This window comes from Cryptotermes secundus, unplaced genomic scaffold (genome assembly GCF_002891405.2).
Source record: "Cryptotermes secundus unplaced genomic scaffold, Csec_1.0 scaffold286, whole genome shotgun sequence".
NCBI classification, from domain to species: Eukaryota; Metazoa; Arthropoda; class Insecta; order Blattodea; family Kalotermitidae; genus Cryptotermes; species Cryptotermes secundus.
The window spans coordinates 1,912,106-1,921,951 of NW_019736399.1; the positions used below are offsets into that span (position 1 = coordinate 1,912,106).

A 9,846-nucleotide genomic window follows, 5' to 3' on the forward strand; every position below is an offset into this window, starting at 1 on the left:
TCCCCATTACCGCCAAGTTAAATCCAGCCACCAGCTCCATAAAAGATGGAGACTTAAATGCTGATGATAAAGGTAAAGCATGAACAGTACAGACTGCTATATAAGAAACCCCCACACAAGGAGAAAAAGTCTGAAGTCTCATCAGCAAAGTACAGAGAAATATATTTTATATACTTGAGCATAAAGGGAGTTCTTCCTCAGTTTTTGGTGTACAGCATTTCTGTCATAACAAACAATCGTTTTCATTTTGTGTGCTTTCCTGTTCCTTCTCCATTTTTACTTTACCAGTTGCTTAATTCATGATTACAGTTTCAGATGCGTATATGTTCTTTCCAGGCTTCCTCACTGAAGGTACTAACGTTTATCAAACATGGTACTTACTTACTTACTCATGAGCTGAGCCCTTCTGGAGGAGCTGCCAATTCTGCAGCTACTCAAGAATTTCACAGCATTTTATGGAACCCGAAGGTTCATTACTGTGTTCACAAGAGCCCTCCACTGGTCCCTATCCTGAGCCAGAGTGATCCAATCAATACCATCCCATCCTATCTCTCTAAGATCCATTTTAATATTGTCCACCCACCTACTCCTTGGTCTTCCCAGTGGTCTCCTTCCTTCTGGCTTTCCCACCAATATCCTATACGCATTCCTCGTCTCCCCCATTTGTGTTACATGCCCTGCCCACCTCATCCTCCTGAATCATACAGAACTTATCAGACATGGTATGATGTTAAAAATAAAAACCTTTTAAGTTTTTATGGAGGAATCTGATCATTTGGTATAGTTTCTTGCCTTGTGTTTTGTTACTAAGATGTTTTTCCTAATAAGATCTTCATAAACTATCAAAGGAAAATAAAGTCCTTTGGAACAGAAGGGAGTGTAGCACTTGGTAGTTTAAAAATGCTTATTTTATAGATGGCTTGATTATTATGGGGGACATACCTGATTTGTCATGTTTTAATTTAATTGTCCTGAAAATGTTTTTTCAGGGTTGTGTTTTTTTTTTTAATTGCATGACGTACAGCATGTTGCTGAAGATTTAATTTCTCCAGCTGTAAAGCAGACCCAGTCCTTCAGTTATACCTGATATACCTTCATGGTACTTAGTAATTGCAGTATTCAGTGTCACACAGTTCACGGTGATTCTGCAGGACAATACCATTGGCTAAATACATCACAGGGTTCTTATGTTCACACCAGTGATGCCTGGAAATAAGGTATCCTATTAATCTTATATGCTTTGCGCTCTTGTAGGTCGTGTGAACTTTGTTCCCATAGTTGCTTGAACAGTTTTTTAAGTTAAGTGATAACTGACACTGTTTGTGATCTGTTAATATTTTTTAATATACTTCCTCCCCCTTTATTTGCACATAAGAATAAAGATTATGCCTCAACATTATTTCATATTATGAACACACCACTGTTTTAACAAATGTAATATGTATAATAATTACTAATTTATGTAAAATCAGTTGCCAAAGCATAAAACTAACAGTTGTAATGACTATTTATATGAAGAAGTTCGTATATAAAGTCAATTGCCAAAGCATGAAGCTAACAGGTGTAATGACTATTTATATGAAGAAATTCATATACAAAGTGAATTTCCAAAGCATGAAGCTAACAGGTGTAATGACTGTATTTTTATCAAGAAATTCATATAACACCAACCGAGTGTCATGCATTCACAAAACCATGTGATTTGTGAACATTTGATTGTAAGGTCTGAGTTTACTGGGCAAAATGTATGATTGAAAAGCTTAATATGTTTGAAAAAGGAAAGTGTGCATAAGTCATGGGGAGTTCTAAAATTGACCATATTGCCCTATGGTTGAACACATTTTCTTGTGTAAGAGTTTTCTTCTTCTTGAAAATGACCATGAAAGTCATAATGTGCCATATACACTGCACAGTAAGGTGTATAAGGGCCAGTCTGAATTCTTATTTGTCTTAATTGTTAATGGTTTGTATGTTTTTGATTTTTGTGTTGAAGTGTTGAATGAGTCTTCTTGCATATCAAAATACTGTACTTCTGAATAAGATGCAAGAATTACAGTATCCACTTAATGTGAAGGCACGTTGTACTCTTTTGAACTGTTTCCATTGAAGAAAGGATTCTGGAGCTAATATGTATTAACTACAGATGAAATAACTTTTTTATGACGTAAATTATATTTTCTGTATTGACAATTATAGAGCAACATAACAAAACAGAGATGTACCTTTCCTGAATAAAAATATGCTGTTGTGTTGTAGAGGGTAGAAAGTTTTTGAACTTTAATCCACCTGGGCTTCTGCCATCATGGCAGATTTTCCTGCACATCACCTTATGAGTAATTAATTCCTTTCCGTTGTAATCATGGCTTCTAATAGTGTACCTGCAGGTTACCTTAAATACTGTTGTTGTGAGGCTTGATGTTTGGATTGTGAATGACAACCATATTCATAGTACCTGAATTACTGGTGCTCGTTAATGAGAAGAGTTCTCATGCAGACCCTCCAAAAGTCTGCATGGAGCCAGGAGTCCACACAAGTGGTGCATGTCAAAGTCATCACGCAGGATGACTTGTCTTAGTAACATAACCAATAGAAGCATAGTGGAATCAAGAAAATGTTTAATATTCTTGCAAAAATATGTTTAATTATACCATCTCATCCAAGGGCCTATCGAGGTATGTCACGTTACTTCTATGCATATATTATGTGGTACTCTCATCCCTAACACCTTAGAAGTTTGCGCATCTACAATAGTGTTGTAATTGTTTGCAGAGAATTATAAGTTAGGGGGTTGCGCTGGCCATCAATGGCATAACATTCATGCCAAGTTTCATGAAGATGAAACTCCTGGATTACAAGCTGACGTGGGTGGATACGCATTCATTCAGTGTCCATGAAGCATCTCTCTCTTGTCAACTGGTCTTACTCTAGGGAACAAATAGGCCCCGATAAATGTACACAAAAACTAATTTAAAATCTAAAAATATGTTATATACATTGTAGGTTATACTTTTATGATGTGGTTGCACTTTTTCTATATATAGATTTTGGTACATGAAAACAAAGTGTAAAATGAAAAGTCAAATTAATGGTTCTTTGCATCAAAGATGTGTTTATTAGAAGACAGTGTGTAAACCAAATTACAAGCTGACAGTCATGTTATGCATTGAATTGTAATTTATGACTTTTGTCAGATTACAAGAAGGTGCATTATAGTGGGTATATGAACAATGAATGTATTTGATTTTAGAGATATTTCTTTCCTGTGTGTTCAATTACAGTATCTTTTTTGATTTTAGTGTTCTTTAGTGTGACAGTGTGTATACTGAATTGCAATCTGACAGTGATTTTATGCGTTGAATGATAATAACTCTTGTCAGATTACAAGAAGGTGCATTATAGTGGGTATATGAACGAGTGGATTTAATTTTTTCTTTCCTGTGTGTTCATTTGCAATATCTTTTTTGATTTCAGTGTTCATTAGTGTGATGTGATGGATATCCAAATGGAAAATACTTATGAGCAAGGGTCCTGTATTCTCTTTGAATGTATAGTGTAATTATTCAAATGGCTGATATGAGATTTTCCTGTGGAAAGTACCTAGCATGTATCACGATATTAATATGATGCAAAAATCTCCTATAACATAACACCAGTTGAGCAAATATTTTTGCTTGGACTGTTGCAGAGTTATCCTCAGATTACTCTAAGATATTTGGCCCTAGTCATTACTTGGTGTGAAACACTAATATCCTGATATTTGCTGATATTTTGCATGTTATTTGCCATTTATAGTAGTACATCAGTGATGGATCTTTATCATTTGTTTGAGAAGTGTGATGGACTTGGTGCAAATATTTTGCTTTCGTGTTGCAGCAGCCATATGTGTAGTATATGTATTTTGTAAGAGTTGTGAGGTTTTATTAAAAAATATAGTCTATATTTAACATAAATTTTCACTGTTGTAAAACTCTTTGTGCAACTTTTTTAAGGGGTGGGGGGGGGTGTTGTTGTAGGGTACTTCATGTCCTCAGATTACTTTTAAATACTTCAAGCATTTTTCTCATTATGTAGTTTGAAGCATTGCTATTTTCTGGTTTATCAACAGTTTATTTTCTTGTGTAATAATATACTCGTATGTGTGCTGTGACTATGGACGTTTCATTATGGTTGCTTATGCAGGATTTATAATACTTTGGTGATGGGACTTTTGGATGTGTTGGTAAAATGTATTGCTGTGTATGTTTTTACTTCTAATTAGTGAGGTAAGCTGTGAAAGATTGTTAATTAACAAGCGTTTTGAGGTATTGTTTATAATACATTGAAGTAACTGAAACCCAATATTTTATGTAGCTTTGAAGTGTAATTTGTGAGCAGCATTTATATGGATGAATATAGGTATCCAAAGACGGTGTAAATTACTCTGCCCTACAAGAAGGATCGCAAAATTATTCATTGCTGTGGTTGTGAATAAGTTCAAGAGCAAATGGTGTAAGGTGGATAGTATTTAACGTTTTTATAGACAGCTATTTGCAGTGCCTGTATGGCGTAATGTTTAGTTGACGTTTACCACAAATACAAAAGTGATTTGTTCAATTGAGCGAAGTCAACAGGAATGTTGACGGTCTCATCAATCATTTGAATGACATGCACGTGTATAAGTAATTCCGGGGACCCGGAATTTAGATGTCGCTAGTAGAGTAGACTTTCACTGTGATACATAGTTGTATGTGTAGTACAGCTAAAGTACAGAACGTACACATCGGTACATATGTTCGTTTAACATATATGTAAACATAAAGTTTATGAATTAAGACAAGTACGTGCCCAGTGTCTCTACGTAGCCTTCCAATAGGATTGGTTTTTATATTTATATATATATTTAACAAAAGAGACAAATATCTGTGTGCACATGGTGGCTAAACTGTTGGGAAGGTGATTGGAATCATTGGAATCGTAAGGAAGGATCGATGACTTCGATGAGAACGCGTCTAATGTAAATGTAATCTGTTACAGTATGGTATAGTATAGTTACTCTACCTGTATATTGTTGAAGATTTGCGGAAGTGTAATGTAAATAAATGTTTACGGTACTGTATTACCCCTGAAAAGCAGTTAATAGTATGACAGAACTATCCTCGGTCACCGTGAAGGCAACCATAATTCTAACCTTCGTCGCTGGATTTATGTTGGGTTATAAAGCTAAAGAATGGAGAATTAAGTGGATGAAATGGAGACGAGATAAACTTGCAACGAAACTTGCGGAAACCCAAAAAAAGTTGGAAGTAATAATCACATCATGACAGTTGTATCGGATTTAGTGAAGGTAAGTCACAGCGAACGATATTGCACTCCATTTGGCTGTAAATACAGTGTTGCGAAAAGGAATGTGGAAGTGCGGCACACATAAGAAAACTGGTGTTAGTGACTCATGTTTTGTTTGAATTTATTCAGGAAGTAGTTTGAACTGTAATATAGTAGTTATCCTGTTTGTGGTATTTGTGATATAAAGCAGATAAACCATGCCATTTCGAACCGGTAACCGTATCTTACAGTTTATATGCATTCATATTAGTAATTAGGTCTTTAGCGTCATAACCGAAGTGAAGGATATAACATTCTTACATTAAACCCTTTTACATAATAGATAAGCCGTCAAGTAAAATTGGAAGTACGTAGTTTTTTCCACGTTCCAGTTATGAAGTCTGCGATCATGAATTATGAATGATTCTCATGGATAACGTTACAGTGCAGCATGTATGTATGTATGTATGTCACCGTCTTTGAAATTTATTTACAGCCGCAAGACTTAATATGATCCTTCATACGTTCCAAACATGTAAGAATTTAGTAATATCTATGTGGTGAGGCTTGTTAAAACTGTAAGATGTACGTCTGAATTATGTTGGGATGCAGAAGGAGGGATTCGTGCAGGAACTTATTTAGAGAATTAGAAATTTTACCACTGGCATCTCAGTACATCCTATCTCTTATGCTCTTTGTGATAAAAAATAGAAACAAATTCATAGTAAATTCAGAGATTCATAGAATAAATACCAGACAGCAAAATAATCTACATCAGCCTCTTGTAAATTTGAGTAAATACCAAAAGGGAGTTTACTGTTTAGGAACAAAGGTCTATAATAATCTACCACAATATATTAAGGATATATCGAGTGACACTAAGAGTTTTGAGGTACAGTTAAAACAATTTTTATATTTACATTCTTTTTATTCTTTACAGGAATATTTTGGTTAAAAATCTTTTTAAGGTGCGAGTAGTTGTCTTGCTTTACAATTAAAGGAAGACAAGGTTGTCAGTCTGTGTTCTGGTTTTTAGATGCTTATTTTAGATATACACAATTTTTATATTACTCTATTCTAGTCTTTGTTTCAATTTATCGTATAACTGATGTATGTTATACAAGACTCATTAATGATATTATGTTTTAATTAATGAATTTTTAATTAATAGACTTGCATAAAACTGTACAAATTGTATAAGGTTTGCCATTACTTTTACTACTAAAATTAACTTATTTATTATATTGTACATGTTTATAAGTGTTTTATACAAATGTGCATGCTCTTGGATGACAACTGCAATCTTTAGTTGTGCTTGTAACAAGGACGATCTCCGCATCCGCATGATGATGTACTCTCGACAGGATTTATGGAAGGTGAATAAATGAAAATGAAATGTAAAATCATAGTCTGTATCCAAATCTAGAGGTATTGCACTAGGACTAAGCAAGATAAGATTGTAGATCAGCTAACTGAGACTGAAGAAATTACTTCACATTGACAGAATATGTAGAGAGAGATTCCCCCAATTATGACCAAGGACAAGAAACCCATGGTTAACTATTGAAACACTTATTAGACAGTTGTGACTGCAGTGAGTCAGCAAATCTTGACAGTTTGGTGTTGGTGACAGTGATTAAGATGACAGCAGTGTGGAACTGGCCTGTATTAGATTTAACTGAGAATTAAATCTGGGAGTGGCACTTAATAATATGCGTGAGTGGGTGATGGTCCACCATCTTAATGTTCTCCTATAAGAATATACCAAGGCACAGTATGTTCCTGCTGATGTTTGTTTAAAAACAGAAAGAGCACCGAAAACAAAACAGAAAATATAACTGTCCTGTTCGTTGATTTTAATTTTAGAATCTGTTACACAATATAATAGGAATTATTTTTAATTTAAATTTCCTGTAGTGTGTTATTGAAATAGGTTGTATTGACATGTCATGTAAGCTGCAGAAGGTACATGAGGTAACATGATTTGATTAGTGGTTCCATGGTAGTTTGCCCATGATATAATATAAGAAAGTGGGTCATAACTAAGAGAGTAGACTTCTCTTCAAGCAGTTAGACCAGCATTTTGTATAAAAATTATTCCAACATTTTTCTTTTGTGATTATTTGCGCTGTGTATCGTTACACAAGAATCAAACTTCAAATCTGCTAAATTGACATTGCCTTTGGCTGCAAGAATTTTATGTGTTAACTAATTGTAGCTGGGGAACACGGTAGCATAGTTGGTTGAGGCACTATGCTACAAGCCGGAAGGTCGCGGGTTCATTTCCCAATGCTGTTCCTTTTTTTTTTTTTCAATTGATCTAATCCTTCCAGCCGTACTATGACCCTGGCGTTGACTCAGCCTTCAACAGAAACGAGTACCAGGAAGCTTCCTGGGACTAACGTGTGGCCAGCGTGTAAGGCTGACAACCTCACCACGATCTGTGAGCTGATTGTCAAGAAGATATGGGAGCCTCAACTTCTCACAACTCTATGGGTCTCCATGGCTTGTTGCAGGGATAATTTTACCTTTACCTTACTTACTGCAATTGACTATTAGAACAGGACATAGATGCACTCCACTGAGATTTTGAATAGCTTTGTTTAGACAGCGTTCTATCAGTCAGTCAGAGGAATCAGTTTTTTACCATGTCCTTTGTTGCTTCACTTGAGTTAACATTTCATGATTGGACAGGTCTGAAATTTGACTGAAAAAAATTAACTAATTTCTTCACAGTCACTACAGTCACAGCATTTGTGTTTTCTTCTTGTAATATGATAAATAAATCTGTCTAACGAACTAACTATATGGAGCTGAGTCCTTGAGAAGCCACATGTTGCTCAGCTACTCAAGAATTTCCCAACAATGTGTGGAACCTGAATATTCATTACCATTTTAACAAGACCCTACCATTGGTCCCTGATCTAAGCTAGATGAATCCAGTCCATACCATCCCATCTTATCTAAGATCCATATTAATAATATCCTCCTACTGACATCTAGGTCTTCTTAGTGGTCTCTTTCCTTCTGACTTCCCCACCAAAATCTTATATGAATTCCTATTCTCTCCATTTGTGCTACATGCCCTGCCCATCTCATACTCCTCAACTTGACCATTCTAATTATACTTGCAAAGAGTACAAGTTATGGAATGCTCCTTATTGTGCAGTTTTCTTTAACCACCTATTATTTCATCTGCCTTCAATCCATTTATTTTCCCTGGCACCCTGCCCTCAAATGCTCTCAGGCTATGTTTCTTCCTTAATGTCAGAGACCAAGTTTCACAGCCATACAAAACTACAAGCACAACTATTGTTTTGTATGTTTTAATCTTTATATTTTTATAGAGTAAGGAAGAAGACAAAGGTTCTGAACTGAATAGTAGAAAGCATTATCAGAATTCCATTGTTCTTAATTTCCTCGCGCATATAATTTTTATTTGTTGTTATTCTTACGTATTTGAACTTGCCACATTTTTAGGGGATCTGCTGTCCATTTCTATGTTGTGATTTTGCCCTGCATTTAAGTTTCATCACTGTTGTTTCCCTTTCAGGGCTTGTGGGGTTCATATATATGTACCAGTTGAGCTACTGACAGTTGTAGAAAATCTAATACTTCTACAGTTACAATGTAAACACACATTGACTAAGTGTTCTACAGTTGGTAGCCTGCGAAGACCTTGTAGGGGTGTGTGATGTCTGCATGTTTTCTTAGTTACTTTATGAACAAATAGCCAATTTGATGAAAATAATTCAAAGGTCATGCCACTGGATGTCACAGTGACTTAAAGGTTATTTGATATACACATTCTTTTTTTATATGATGAGATACTATACATGTGGGCATATTCTGTATGAAAAATGTACAAAGGCATTGGATATCAATGTGACATGAAATAATAAAAGCATTTGCCTGACTTCATTTAATAGTTCTGATAAAATTCATTGCTATTAAAGTGCTTACATGATATGAAGGTGCTAAAGTTTTATTTAGTTTATCCATCTTGTCAATTTTATGTAAAGAATTATTACTTTTGTAACTCTTCTTACATTAACATCACAACATTTACTTTTTGAAGCCATGTTTTGTGACAAAACGATGCAGTACTTTATAAGAAAGGAAAGTTATTCTGAGTCTGTGAAAGGCTTGTTACACTGCTGAACACATTTTCACAGCACGAGTTAAGGTATTTTAACCGCACACGCGTATCTAGGTGGAGTACACTGACCTGGATCGGAGACTATCTAGAAGTGCGCTGTAGATCTGGTAGTCTGGTTGGCGGCTACGTCCTTCTTGATAACGCCTCCGCGAATGGAATATCTCAGGGTTTATTGGGCTAGTTGATAAGAGGTGTTATCATTGAATGTTTTAAAGCTTTCGGGTAGAGTCATGGATTCTTTCCTCAGGGACGTTTAGGGCCTCGCTTCAAAGGGGTTGGAAGGAGATGTCCTGGATTCGACTCTCCGTGTTAGCGGAGTCAGGTACAGTAACGCACTGTTTACTGGGTTTAAGTTTTGCACAACTTAATTTATTACACTTAAAAAA

The 9,846-nt window shown here is 35.4% G+C and overlaps 2 long non-coding RNA genes across 2 annotated transcripts in view; both read left to right on the plus strand.

Annotated features, from left to right (window-relative positions):
• The first annotated feature begins 620 nt into the window (after positions 1-620).
• LOC111869843 lies at positions 621-2,255 on the plus strand. The gene is made up of 2 exons (XR_002843746.1): positions 621-1,561; positions 1,628-2,255. It is a non-coding gene; the product is annotated as an uncharacterized LOC111869843 (long non-coding RNA).
• Positions 2,256-4,744: 2,489 nt separating this feature from the next.
• LOC111869849 overlaps positions 4,745-9,846 on the plus strand; it is a 6,681-nt gene continuing 1,579 nt past the window's right edge. Inside the window, exons 1-2 of the long non-coding RNA XR_002843747.2 lie at positions 4,745-5,323; positions 8,855-9,782. This is a non-coding gene — a long non-coding RNA (uncharacterized LOC111869849). The remainder of the gene's footprint in view (positions 5,324-8,854; positions 9,783-9,846) is intronic.